The 16,023-nt window shown below is 32.1% G+C and overlaps 1 pseudogene; it reads right to left on the reverse strand.

Moving 5' to 3' along the window:
- The window catches only part of LOC143404302 (glycogen debranching enzyme-like), a 54,214-nt pseudogene extending 40,267 nt beyond the window's left edge, over positions 1-13,947 (reverse strand).
- Positions 13,948-16,023: the final 2,076 nt, after the last annotated feature.

The raw sequence follows: 16,023 nt of genomic DNA on the forward strand, positions 1-16,023 counted from the left end.
TGAAGCCTGCAGATAACAAACTCTTAAGCCACTGAGTCCCATTTTCAATTCTGTAAATATTCCAATGAAATTGACATAGGTACATTAAAACAGGTAAAAAAAAATCATGATCTAGAGCTTACATATATTCATCAAATTTATATTATTATATAATTAATCATATTATATAATATGTATTCTATGTTGTATACTCTAAGTTTTTATATGCATTCCATATATGGGATTATAGGACAAAATAGATTAAACTCGTTACAATTTCTCCCTCTGAGACTTATGATCTACATTGATGTTACACAGAATCAGAAAATAGTAGCTTGTAATAAAAAAATTAGATTGGTTCCAAAAATGTTTTAACATATCCTTACATAAAAGATAACAAAATACCTGGAATCCTAACAAGTACAATCCTAGAGGATTTTATAACTTAAAATTAAGTGAATTAAGTTAGCTTTAACATTTAGTTGTGCCATAATGTTATAAGTATATATTTGTGTGTGTGTACATACATGTATATATTTTTTTGCTATTGTTAAAACGCAATATGAAGACAAAGAGCTGCCATTGGGGGAGGTAAATAATGTTCTATCAGCCAATGTTCTTATTTCATGTTTACTTAATTAATGTTTACTAAATCCCTCAAAAATCAAATCAATTTTTTATCACAGGACTTGAGACATATATATTATAGAAAATTATTGAAATAGGTATTTTTCAGATAAGCACGTGTTTCCAAAAAAATTGTTGCTAGGAAGCTATCAAGGATCTTATTAGCAAGATTAAAATTATAAGCATTTATTTACAAAGTTGTATTAGGTAGAAGATAATATTATAAATATTGGCATTATTCAAAAGTTGCTTTGAAAAGCCCAAAAGAGGAATAGACAATAGTTATATTTACACTTTTGTTTTCATAAAAAATTGATAAAAATGGAATTATTGACAAATATGATTGCTCTTCCTGAATTCTTTCTGAATTAAAATTTAAAAATTAACTTGCTAAACATTTTATAACCCAGTATTCCTTAACAATTGCATTTAAAGATTGTTAGAATTATTCAAATTATACAAAAATATAATTCAATGCCAAATCAATGCTCCTGTTCAACTAGCTATCTGTATAGTCTACTTGAGGAAAGCTGGGAAGAAATCTTGAATATCTTTGCTTAATGTGGACGAATTGTTTTTCTATACCTCAGCTACATGAAGAGGTGTTGATTGGCAGTTATCAGGATGCACTCCCTGGAAATAAGTTGCAGTTATTTCAGTATATTTTTTCATATGTGCCCAGAGATAAGGGCAGTCCTCTGGTTTATTTCCATAGCATAATTTAACACTGTCTCCCCAACAAATCAGTTCTCTTCTTAAATAAACATCTGAACCTGTTAAAAAAGAAGTTTGTTTTCAATGGCTTAAGAAATAGAATAAAAACGTTTACTTCAAGGAAGTATACCATTTTAAAACTGCATTATTTCTACCATAAATGATTTATTGGCTAAAATCATATCTAAAATGATATAGGACAAAGTTTTCTATCTTATATATATGTGGCAAAAATTACACCTTATAGTCTCTTCTAAAAGTTTGAGCTCAATTTCAAAATTCCAAGTTATTTCCTGAGGAAAAATACTGATAGTATTAACATAGACTCTTATAACTATAGTTCTACCAAAACATTTTAAGGCTCCGTCTCCAACTTGCTACTCAATTTTGGCAAGAGGTTATATTAAATTCATGGCATATAGAAGAATTTCTTTTTTCATTTAGAATGGTTAGAAAAGAAAGGGCATAAATACTTAAGCCCAAGGTCATATTCTTAAATAACAGCATATAAGATTTCTGAATCAATTCTAAGATCACAATAATAAACTACTAATTCTAAACTGTTGAAAAAAGTACATATCAAGGTGTTTCCTATAAAACGCTTCCTGGCAATAACATGATTGTTGAAAACAAGATGCTAGAGTAAGTGAGGGGAACCTGAAAAAAAAATTAGTTTCTGGTATAACTGCCTTTCAAATGCCTTAATACCTCTCTGGCCAGTGGTTGAAAATCTCTCTTATGTAGATGTAATTATAACAGCATTAGTTTCAAAGTTCTACCTCCTTTTCTTCTCTCTCAAACTGGTGAAACAGTTTAAAAACCTCTAGCCTAGTGGGGAAAGAAATCAAAAAAACAGATCATATTGAACAATCTATGAAATTTTTTCCCTGTCCATTGAGAAGTCAAAAGTGATGTACCTGGTTCAGCAAAGTTCCGAAAAGGATCATCTCCCATCACCCATCCATTATGTGCCATGAAAAAACAAGCTTTATTTGGAAGGTGAATCATAGATTCTTCTGCAGATAAGGCCATTTCTTCAAATGGGAAAGTAAAATACCTATAGAGATAAAATTAAATATTAAATCCACACAGAGAAACTGCTTGGAGAGAATCTGAATTAGCAACATTAAAAATTAAACTTTCCTTATGAGTATAATAAATAAAATTAGTGTGACACCATTTACAGGGAAAAAAACTTCGATATAGGTGAAAAATCAATAAACATTATTTACCTCCCCAAATGGCAGTAAATCTAATAGGATCTGATGAATGGAGTTAACATTGTAGCATATATAATGCTAACATTTTAAGGAATTTTTAAAACCTCTCTTAAAATCACAAGAAAACAATTGAGATATTGATGCTACTTCTCAAAGGCTTTTACTATCTTCAAGTTGCCCAATTTATGTTACATTTTACCTCTAAAGTAAAGAACTATGTGGTTGGGGTATAGCTCAATGGTAGATGGCTTGTAGAGCCCCTGGGCCCAATCCCCAGCAAAGTTAAAAAAAAAAGTTAAAAAAAAAAAGAGGAGGAGGAGAAAATAAGGATCTAGATGCTTGCTCAATTTGATTAACACTGTATTTATCACTAACTGCTATGGTTTGAGTGTGTCTCCCAAAAGTTCATGTGCTGGAATCTTAATTTCTTAATGTGAGAGTGTTAGAAGATGGGCATTATTTTTAGTACTTGGGTCATATGAGTGGAGTCCTCATGAATGAATTAATGCCTTTCTTGTGGGGGACTCACACAAGGGACTGGATTAGTTATCAAGAGAGTGGGTTGTTAGAAAGTAAGACTGCCCCTCCTGCTTTGTCTCTTTCATATGTGTTCACTTGCCCTTCCTCTTCCTATCATGAGTTGAAGCAGCTGGAGGTGCTTACCAGAAGCTGAGTAAATGCTAGTATAACACTCTTAGACTTCTCAAGTCTCCAAAACCTTGAACAAAACTAAATCTTGCTTTTTTTTTTTTAATATTTATTTTTTAGTTGTAGTTGGACACAATGACACAACTATTTTATTTATTTATTTTTATGTGGTGTTAAGGATTGAATCCAGGGACTCACACGTGCTAGACTCTACCACTGAGCCACAACCCCAGCCCCTAAACCTTGTTTCTTATGAATTACCCAACATCAAGTATTTTGTTACCACAACAGAAAACAGACTAAGACACTAAGTATGCAGACCTCCAGAAACATTAATGTAAATAACAACAACTATAAATTTGTTCATATGGATGATCATTTTTCTAACTAAAGATTTGCCTAACACAATTAAGCCTAATTCCAAATCAAAACTCTCATAGTTTAAGAAATGTACTGAAGTTGTGCTTTAAAGGAAACATTTAGGTTAATTCACAGTTAAAAAACAAATTTTAGTTTTTAATCGTTCATGAAAAGAAAAGAAAATGGAATACCGGGTAACTAAAGGATATCTTCTAGTGACAGGTCCTAATTTAGAACCATGGCCAACCAGTCGTTCATAAAACACATTTCCCAAAAGGCAATTAACTGCCTGGAAAACATTAAATTATATTGCATCATCATCAACAATAAGAAAATAGTTTAAAGACTCAAAGAAAAGCAATAAATATAGGTAAAACCTGTTCCAGATGATAATTCATGAGTTGATGCTTCTCTGAATTCAATTCATCAATTCTATTACAGAACCAATTACAGCATTCTTCAATCGCAGCTGGCCCATCGCTAGAGCAGATAAAGCAATACAAACCTATTTAACGTTTTTCACAAAACTTACAAATAAAATTTTTCTAACAAGGGGCATAGAAATCTTAATCATCAGAATCTTATTATGACTGAAAAACTTTTCCAACAGTAAAGACTGTTACATACATGCACAGGAATATGACCTGGCACAAATAAAAAACATGAATATGTCATGTGCTGAAGTAGAATTATGGTGCCTATTTCATTTCATATGAAGGATTTCAATAAGCTCTTTGAAAATTATACTAGCCATAATGGTTTATAAGTAGTAGCAGTATTTATTTCACAAAGAAAACAAATAACATACTCATGTGGTATAAAAGTCACTAGTGCAATGTTCATATCCACAGTGCACCCAAGCCTTCTGTATTCAGGACCCTGAATAATCTTCAGATGCTGCTTCGGATCAGACTTGGTTACTCTACTATTTTCTGAAAGAAGAAAAGATGAGTGCTTAAATGCAAATATTCACAGGGAGATTATAACTGTCACTGATTTTAAATTTTTTTAAATATTTATTTTTTAGTTGTAGTTGTACAAAATACCTTTATTTTATCTATTTTTATGTGGTGCTGAGGATCAAACCCAGGGCCTTGCATGTGCTAGGTGAATGCTCTACCACTGAGCCGCAACCCCAGCCCCTGATTTCAAATTTTAAATATACAATTATTTCATACAAAATAAAACAAATATTAATTTCATAACCATCTTCCTACTCCTCCATCCTCCTGCTTATCATCTCCATACCACATATCATACACATATGCACAGTGGGTGGGGGTAACACACAGAGACAAAAATGTCATTATAAAACAAAAAACAAACAAACAAAGGGATTGTTATCAGTTCAACTCAAGCCCCACTTTTTTTGCTCTCAGTCAATGTCCACTACTACTATTGCTTCTTCTTTTTTAACACTGCTGGGAATCAAATTCAAGGCTTTATGAGTGCCAGGAAATACTCAACTCCTTCAGCCCTACTTATTAAACTTCATGACATCTGGACTTTGGTAGTAGCATTTTCTTCTCAAGTGCTACCAAATAGTCTAACCTCAGGAGTTGTGTTTCCTCGAAGATTGCTTCCAATTCTAAAGTAAATCTTATTAAAAACTTGACTTTCTTTGCTTTCTCTGAAAGAAGTACTTGTGATGGAAGGCGGGAATGAATGGTGGGCACATCTGAGCCAAGTCTAAACGGAGGTAGGCCCTTTGGAGAACACTTGGTGCAATTTCACTATCTAAGACCACTCCTTTGCTTTTGTGGATGCCTGATTCAGAGAGAATTCTGTTATACTGAGGAATTTATTGGGTGAAACAGCCCCAGGTTCAAACACAACTTCCAGGTGATGGAGAGAGATACCAGTGCCCCAACTAGTCTTGAGGTGCCAGCTGCCTCCAGGAGGAAGAATTACTGGGCAAGTGGTAAGTCACCAATTAGGCTAACTTCCCCCACAGCCTCCTGCTTCTAGTTTTCTTTTGAAGAACCCTTCCTCACAATAAATTCCTTTGGCCTGTTTCTTTATAAATAAAGCATTTGTGGGCTTTTTCCTTTGTTATATACTAGGCTTAATTTTCCATTAATTAATTAATTTGTCCTTGTTTTATTCTAAACAGACCTTGAAATGGCTTACAAAAACATAAGCAATAAAATAAAACAGATTCTTAAAACCCAATTTCTAAGGTTCATCTGGAAGAGTAAAACTTCTAAAAATGCTTGAGAAAGAAAAAAACAAATCTATACCAGTAGTATCAATAAATAGTTTTTAGTATTGATAGAATTGAAGGCAGATAAATGGAAAACACAGATAAAAGCCTAAAGTATATTTAGGATATGGCTATACACTAAGAAGTATTATGGTTGTATTTCAAATCAGTGTAAAATTATGGATTATCAATTTAACAACATTTTAAAAATAAAGCTAAATACCTTTTTCATGTGATACACATAAATTGTAGCTTCATAAAATATTTTATTGGAAAATATGAATAATATTATTAGAAAAAAACAGTATGTTTATGAAAAGCCTTTTCTAAACATGATGTGAAAAGCCATAAAAGGAAAGACTGACTACATTGAAAATAAACAGCACCGTAAGCAATAGTTAAAGATCAACAGCATACTAAGAGAATATATTTAACACCGATATAATAAGGAACCATCAATAATAATGAATCAAATTGAAAAGGACCAACAGTCCAATAAAAAATGGGAAGAAATACTAACACACAATTAGTGCAACAAATGTAAGTGGCTAATTAACATGTGAAAAGATACTTCATTAACATAAAAAGAAATATCAACTAAGACAAGATATTTAACCACACATTCCAAGATTGAAAAAAGATTTCAAAGATTATTGGTATCACATGTTGGTGAGAGTTTTTCAAAAAATGTGAGTAGGTATAATTTTAAAAAGTCAATTTGATGATATCTATTGTATTTGAAATTTGCATATCCTTTGACCTACTTGTTTTACATATAACAATTTATCCTGTAGATCTACTTAGATAGCAAATAAACATACATATACAGGGTATATGTTAGATAGTACTGCTTATAAGAATATAAGATCCACTAGGGCAAGGTTCTTGCTATGTTTGCCACTGAATTCTCATGCCTGAGTGTCCAACACACAGTAGGTGGATCAATAACAATGCATTGAATGAAAGAATTACAAAAAAATTGGGGAAAAAAAAACTAGTTAAAGTGCTCTTTTTATTTTTAAACTTTCGTTTGTGTGTTTGTTTGTTTATATTTATCTATCTATTTTTTATAGATAGTTAGATTGAGTATGGAACCCAGTGTCTCAAACATGCAAGACAAGCACTCTACCACTGAGTCACAATTTCAACCAGTTAAAGTATGTTAAAACAGTGTATTGCTACTTGGGAGTTAAGAGAAATAACTATAATAAATTCATATTGTCAACTAATGAACAAATTAAATAGTCCATGCTTTAGTTTAATGTATATAACATATATACAAATATAAAAAGAGTATATATATATATATATATATATATATATATATATATATATATAGTTTACAGAGAGAATTATATATAAACTATATATATATAGTTTACAGAGAGAATTATGTAAAACCACATGTAAAATCTAAATTTCTTTCAAAAATAATCTGAAAGGAAACACAGAAACTGTTACTTGGTAGTTCCCTCAAAGTATGTTTTGTAGGAGGGGAAGTTGCACATTGTATTTTATTATATTTTGAACTATTTGGGGCTTTTCTCTTTATAATGAGCACACATATTACATATAAATGATACTACTTATAAATATTACAGGAGAGAGAAATTTTTGGTGAATGAAATATGAAGCAAAATCAGGACTAAAAGTTCCTGTATTATGGTGATACATACTTGTAAAAGTTGATGCCTGAATCTAACTGGGTTCTTAAATGTAAAGGCAAATTCATTTCTACTTCAAAGGCAGTATATTTGGGTCCTAATCTAGTTTTGGTCTCTGAACAAGGAAGAAAATTTCCTATTTTAAAAGAACCCCTCCAAGGTCCCCAAACATCCTCCCTGCTGGGCTGTCCCATACTACTTGCAGATACTTTCATCATAATCCTTTCTAATTTGTCTCCTAAAAACGTCAAGTTCTCTTTGAGTATGTTTTTTCCTCTTATTTTGTTAAAGGAACACTGATTAACTAGATTAGTTACATCCTCAACTTACTATTTACTTCTTTGCCTTTTATTATTAGCTAATATCTAGCTTCAGTCTCACTAGTTGTAAGGAGGGTGTTTGTGGTGAACACCATGGGTTGGAAGTCCCTCTTGCATAGTTAAGATTTTTACCTTAGACAGAAGAAGATTCACATTTCTCAATTTCAAAGCCTTGTTCAAGCCTTTCTCAGCTGAAGTAACCTGATCTACCTAATTCCCATTCATGCTTTTAACAAATATATGTTGAGTTTGACTATATTCTGAGCATTCTGCCAACAATAAAATGAAAATTGGTTTTATTATTAGAGCATGCCCTTTAGAGATGTTTCAGCTTTCAGAATCAGTTTTCAAATACCAAAAATAACAAAAAATATTGTATCAAAACAACAGATTTAATGAATATTAACCAAGAAAAAAAGGAGTTATCCTTTTAAAAGTAATATTAAATTTCTTAAAATTGATAGGAACAATCTACTGCATCTATTTACCTTGTGTTAGAAGTCTTCTAAATTGCTCAACTGCTTTGTGAACATCTACTTGGAAAAATTCCCAGAGTTGGATCTTTGGAAAAATATCCTCCCAAATTATTTTTCGAATACACTGAAAAATTTTAACAGTTAAAACATATTTTTAAATATTTCACCAAATATTGTTTAACATATTAAAATACTGACTATAAATAATTTTCAGCTATATATTTAATTTGTACTTAAGAAATTTTGTTATTTTGATATAGTGTGGTATTACTGTATAAATACCTACATTCATGTGTTGATCATTTTCAATCAAAGCAGGCATTCCTTTTTCTTTGTATTTCCCTTCTGCAACATCACAGGAAAAATGCCAGAGTGCTCTGTCTAAGACCCAGGCAGGTTTTAAGTGTGGAGAATTCACAAGATTATATGCAGATTCTGGATGTTTCTGGATCCATTTACTATTAGCAGCTTAAAAAAATAAAAACAAATAAATTTGAACAAAAGAAAACTCATATCTTATAATTAAATTGAAAATGGTATCTATGTTAAGTTTAAAGATGAAATATCAACATCTACCACCCACTTCCTTCTATATTTAGATATCGATATTTTATACTGATTCTGTTTTATGAAAAAAAAATAACTTTGGTTTTGGTATCTTCTTATACACTTGTTTTTTAACTTAAATATTGCTTAGGAAAATACGAAGGAAGAAAAATTAGTTCTTTCACAAGTAACATCTTTGCACAGCTAATCCTGAAGGGTAAAATATGTTGTTTTTATGAGATTGAGAAATTGCTAATTTAATTTTTTAAATAGACAAAAGTTAGACCCAATTTGTTTTATGTTTACAATGGACTAATGACCCCTGAATTCATACTGAGGAATACAAGTGGTTAGAAAAATGGAAAGTAATACCTACTGCACACCCAGAATTGTTCTACACAGTTAAATATACTTTGTTATTCTTCATTTCCTCTCACACAATACAGAACATACTGTTATGTTCCTCTCATAGAGGAGGAACTAAGGCTCAAGGGTTGAGTAATTTGGCAGAGGAATTAATGTAAGTCTCTCTTCAGAATCTGCAATTGTGACCACTTTGCTGTGCTGATGAGATGACCATGTTTGTGTCTTATTTACTCAGTGAGCACACTTACAGAATTTTAGAATCAGTATCATTTTTAGTTTCTGTCATTTATTTAGTAAGCAATTTAGTTATTATTTATTTATACCCACAATAAATAAACACTTAGGTGAAGTCAGGATATATAAGGAACAGAGATTATATAATAAACGTGAAATTAAAGCCCACCTTGGTGTGCACATCTGTAATCTTAGCTATGTAAGAGGCTGAGACAGGAGGATCAAGAGGTTATAAGCCAGCATGGGCAACTTAGTGAGACCCTGTCTCAAAATAAAATAAAAAGGGCTGGGAATATAGCTCAGTGGCAGAATAACTTACTTAGAATGCACAAGGCCCAAGTACTGCCAAAAAAAAAAAAAAAATAGTTAAACTGAGAGTTCTCCAAATTGGTACCAAGATACTGCCCCCTAGATTTATCATCACATTCACTGAAATTCAAGTTAAAAAGAGAAAATGTAGTCATATTTGTATCCCATTAGGATTTTCACTTACTGGTGATGTAACCTAAATGTAGAGTCTCATGAGCAAGACCCTGGGTTTGATTCTGAGGACTGTGCATGTGTGCGTGGGTGTGCGCCCGCGCGCGCGTGCGCGCACACACACACACACACACACACACACACACACACATCTGTATGTTAAGGATAAATGACAAGGATATCCTGATTTTTTTTCTTTTGATATGTTGCCCTAACTGTTCTTGAATTAGTAGGCTCAAACAGATTTCTGCCTCAGATTCCGAAGAGCCTGGCCATCTTCATGTCTGACTCTACCCAACAATTGTTTTGAAGGGTAAAATCTTAAAACTCTATTTATTTTCTCAATATTTTGATACAAAATCAAGTGGTAAGTGAAAGAATTCTAAACATTAGGTAGTGTAAGTATTTTTCTAATTTTACATGAAAGATAAATCCACTCTACAGACTTCTGGAGTGCAGTAGTATAGAACTCAGCAAGTACTATCCCCAGCAAAACAATTGGTGAGAATTATAAAATACAATCATCTAAAGTCTCTGAAAATTATCCTGTGAACATTTAGCATATGAGAGCATTTATCTAATGTAAGAACAGTAATTGTCTCACAATATGATCAATAGTAACACATATACTAGACCATGCACTTAGAAGGCATAGCTTCCCTTTACCATCTTCTCTGGGTGAGATATGACACAGGAATTGGAGCAGCCATGTTTGATTAAAAGCTGTAAGCAAAGCAATGGAGACAGCAGAGCTACAAGAGAAACAACCTCCTTTCCCTCCACCATTGAGCTAGTACTCTAGTCCTGAAATGCCTACCTAATCTTATGTAAAATCTACATACAATCTCAATGTTAAGTCACTTTTTCTGTCTCTCTGTTACAGCTACCTAGGCCATATTCTAACTTTTACCATTTGTAACTAATACAATGCCATCACATGATTTGATGAATTTGACATAAATAATATTATAGATGCCTAAGTAATTACCAATACTGTCAATTTTATAAGTAATGAATACTTACTTGTTTAGATTACAATGGCTTCACTGTAGACTTTGAAACCTGGTTTCCAGGAACACAAAGAAACACCGAATGTTAGAATATATCTATTTTTTCAACCTAATTTTGCTGCTATTGTTGGAGATTATCATCTATATTGATGAAATAGATCAATAAATTTTTTAAGTATCTTCATAATTCCTATGTTTACTTGGAAAATACCTCATGAAATTTCTTGAATTTTTGAACCACCCAGAATTCCTATTCTATACATATGCAAATTAGTGGTCTCCACACTCTTCAACATTGTGGGCCACACAATATTTTGTAAGGTATAATGGGTTAAACTGAATACATGCCCAGAGGCATCATCAGTCCAGACTCAGTTGCTAAGACAGGTAAGAGGAATAACTATCTCCTTGAAGATCATCAGTTGAGAAAATTTGGTACATTTTATAGAACTCTATATAGCTAAGGTATCTTGGGAACAAAATTAGTCTTTTTTAGTGCTAGAGATGATCTAAAGCTCTTTTAATATGTGAAGTATATAACTTCTGAGAGTTTACGGATAATTTTCTCCCCAGTAGTAGAAATCATGTAGTTCTTTTCATACATGCTATAGTACCAGATATTTTGCTCTACAGAATATGTTTGTTAGTCTGGAAAGTATTAATACTCTATGTTGAGATATGATTATTAGGTCCTTTCTATCATGACTCTTTTTATAAACATCACATACAAATTATATATTGACTATATCCTCAACAAGCACTGTTTTCTTGGAACAAAAAACAGTGATACTATATACAGTGATATTTGAAGTTGAAAGACATTATCATCATGTATGTCTATAAAATTTACATTACATAAGGAATGAGGATGTGGCTTGATAGACAGTGAAATGCTTGCCTAACAGTTTTGAAGCCCTGAGTTCAGTTCCCATCACTGAAACAAACTGTTATATAAAATATCGAGGAATGAAATAATCAGAATTTAATATTCTCATCAAAATTAATAAAGTTCATACCAGTATAATTGTAGACAACATCTGTAATACAAAGAATATTCCATTCTTTTTTCAATTTTTCCATGACCTGTCCAACATCATTCCATGTATACTTTTTATTAGGTCTTGAGAAATCAGGATTTAATTCTAACTGATCCGCAAGGGAGTAGCACGACCTAGATAGTCCGAGTGTCTGAAGTGGGGTGAAATGAATCATGTTGTAACCGGAAAAGCAAGACAACAAGGACCACTGTAAGAAAAAACAAACAAAACCAACCTAAAACTAAGAAAAATATCAATGTAAACTTTCTTAAGTAAAATAAAAAGGCTACCATGCTATTGGAAAAGCAGTCAACAACTTAAGTTCAAATTCTAGCTGTACCAAAAGAGACTTTAAGCAAGTCCACTTATATCTTTCAGAATATCAGTGTCCTCATCTACAAGACCAGGGTAATAAAATAGTGTACTAGAAAAAAATCACAAAACAATGCTTAGTTATTATTAGGGATTCAATTTCTATTTGTTGAATAGATATATTTATACACAAAAATATCAGTATATATTCATCTCCTAATTTTAATGTTTCACAGTACTTATAGTACATAGTTATGCCAGTGAAATTTTCATTCCTTTCTTCATCCTACATTTAACTTGAAAATAGAAAATTAATGTTACTCCTATTTTATGTAAGAGTAAAATAAGTTTTATCTTATTGTAAGTATTGTTGGCAGCTCATGCCTTCCATGTGGAAAGTCAATATTTATTAATTAAAATTACATAATCATATATTTTCTCTACATTTTAATAGTTTGCTACTGGTTTTATATGTCAAAGCAAAAAATCTCAGGAATAACAATGATCACATTTTATCATAGATGTCCTTAAGTTGAACCACATAACTTGACATTTTTATGGATTAAAAATGGTCAACTTTAAAAATTTTCATATGGTTCTATTTTCATATGGTTCATATAATTACTAAATATATTAAGAGGTAAAATTAGAAGTAGGAGCAAAACCTCTGAAATCTGTATTTCAGAGGATAATTACATTTATTTTAAAAAAGAAAAGAAAAAGAAACCAAGCTGACATCACCTGACACTGTTGCAACCCTCAGTCTGTCTTCCCATTCATCCAAAGGTCCTAAACACTTGGCTAAGAATGTCTGGAGAGTAACACAGTCCAAGGGTAACACATGATCATCACTGCCAACACATAAAACAGGGTCCACAACCATGTAATCTCCACCACTTTTCTCATTTCTCAGGGAAAAAAGCAAAATTAAAACTTTCCATTTAATGAGAGGGAAAAAGTGAGATTTCTCTAGTATCTGAATAACTGGAAGAAACTATCCTATTTAAAATTATATTATTTCTAACACATACAATAATTTACAAAGTTGCAACAAAACTTAATAGAAAGCAATTTTTTACCCATTCTGCATTATTACACAGTTAATACTACATTGTACAATAACTATATAATTATACCACATACAATATACATAATATCTAATAATGTTGTTTTAATGAAAAAAAAAATGTACTAGAATTTATCAGAAATAGCCAGCACACTTAAATAAATATCATCCTATAATCAGGTTGTAGGAAAAGACTAGATAATCTCATAGAAATTGAAGAGCCATATTCTATTTGTGTGTCAAAAAGCAATGTAAAAATTATACTGCTATGGTTGATAACTTTTTATAAATTACATAACTTCAAGTTTTACAATGAATTAACTTTTTTCCCCATATACAGAACACCTAACTTCACTTACCCTTGAAGGAAGTAATACTGAAATGATCCTGATTGTTGCAGATTAAGTTTACAATATTTATCAGAATCATCTTCTCTTTCTGTCGGATTTTCCCAATCCAAGGAACAGAATTTTTCTCTATTAAATGTTTCTCCAGGAAATGGGTAGTTTGTATACACAGTAACTGCTTTACCCTGCAAAGATGGGCCTAATCGGAACTGTAGTTCAAACCCTAAATAAAAACCATATTTTAAAAAATTATGTTAAAAATACTGTTTTATTTAAAGAATTATAAAAACTAAGATTCTGATTTAGCTGCATTTTGTTTTACCAAGTATAGTAAACATTGTGGAACCATCTGCTTCACAATGTCCTGTTTCTTTCCCTGTAAACTGATTCCTATTCACATAGTTACTTTAAGATGTGAAAATTCTTACATCCTTATTTATATTGATCTCCTCAATCCCTCACAGCACCCTACCCTCACCCCTAAATTGACTTGTGCAGAGGTGGGCATCTGAGTGAAGATGTTCTCCAGTATTTTTCAAACTGCAGCAGAGAAAGTGAGTTTCTCTATGGTGTCAAGAGTATGAGATTGTATATAAAGCTTGGGAGGTGTACTGGGACAACTATCCTACTCTACAAAGAAAACAAGTCTTCAGTGAAAGAAGTCAAACTCAAAAGAGGCAGAGTTTGAACTTTTCACAATTCTGAAGGCATGTGAGCCCCATATTGATATCTGCTGAAATACAGTGGTATGCTAACAAAGATGTACCAACTGGCTGGGGTGGTGGGAAACACTAACTTGTAGTACTTGTTGACTTCTTGATAAGAACAATTCCACCATGGGTAATCTAAAGCTATTGAAGCCACATCATTGAATGTGGAATCAGAAGGGAAGTACACATTGGTTCTTCTGAGTACATGAACCTCCACATGAACTGCTATCCCTACTCATCATGATTTAGTTATTAAAATCTTTGTTGGAATCCTGACACCCAAGATATTCCCATTCTTTCCCAAGTCTTACTATTTCTATTAAACTACACCTGAGACTTGTATTGCAAGTACTTATCATTAGAGGCAACAACAACAAAACCCCATTATAATTAAAACTTTACTGTTGAAGAGTTTTGGTTGGTTTAAGGAAGACTTTGAACTTTTGTTACAATTGTTAGAATGTGAAAGTTTTGACTACACTCCAGTCTGTTAGGAATATAAAGCTTCTAAATATGATGTATCTCAATTAATGATAGGCAAAAAAAACTGAAGGCAACAGGAAATTTAGTTAAGTATAATTTTTAATACTTAAGGAATATTTTTGAGAAGATAGAAAATACTAATAGTTATAATGACTGATTTATTAAATAGCCAATAAAATAATAAAACATTAAAGACTGAGCACCTATAGGGAACAAAATATTAAATTATTCCACCTTTGCAGTGCTGGAGTTCTAGAGAGGAAAGAGCATATTAAACAATGAACTTCACAAATAAATAAGTAAAGGAGGGGACATATATTGAGAAAAAAAGGAGAAATAAGCATTTTAAAAACAATGGAGGAGAGGAAAGATGTTTATGTGGTGGCAGGAATTTTAAATAGGATGGTAATTGAGAAGCTAAAGGGTTTGAGAGAAGCAAGGTAATTGGTCACATCTCTATTATGGCCATCTGGGGAAAGCACTGACTATGCGAAGAAAACAGGACAATAAAACTAGTATTTAAGTATGTGCTGGTTTCAGAAATGACAAGCAGCTTAGTATAGCTGGGTTGGAATAAGGTGAGGGAAAGGAAAAAGAAAGGAAACAGGTCATTAGATCATACAGACCTTCTAGGCCACTGTAAGTATTTTGGCTTCTCTTATCAGAATGAGAACACAAAGAAAAAGTTCTTGAAGGAAATTATTAGTGTTGCTCCCATGAATATGTGAATAAAGGAGGAAAATAGCCTTAATGCTGAATATGGAAAAAGATTTAATGGTCTGAATAGAAGATTAAATGAGCCACAATATTCCCTTCAGCAAAAGCCTAGTCCAGAGCAAGACCCTAACTCTTTCCAATTCTATGAAATGTAAGAAAAGGTTGAATTTAGCACAGGTGGGCTCATGAGGTTTAAGGAAAGAAGATATCCTAATATAAAAATCAAAGCAGATTCCAAGGTGGCAGCTGCAGTATGAAGATCTAAGATTATTGATGAAGATGAAGGTGGCTACATTAAACAGATTTTACATGTAGATGAAACAGTCATAGTGCCATCTAGGAGTTTTTCATAGCTACAGAGAAGTCAATGCATGGCTTCAGAGGCAGGCTGACACTTGCTGGGGCTTATGCAACTGGTGAATTTATGTCGAAGTCAGTATTCACCATTCTGAGAATCCTAGGAACCCTAGGAATTACACTATATCCACTTTGACTGTATTCTAT

The sequence above is a fragment of the Callospermophilus lateralis genome, chromosome 7 (assembly GCF_048772815.1).
Source record: "Callospermophilus lateralis isolate mCalLat2 chromosome 7, mCalLat2.hap1, whole genome shotgun sequence".
NCBI classification, from domain to species: domain Eukaryota; kingdom Metazoa; phylum Chordata; class Mammalia; order Rodentia; family Sciuridae; genus Callospermophilus; species Callospermophilus lateralis.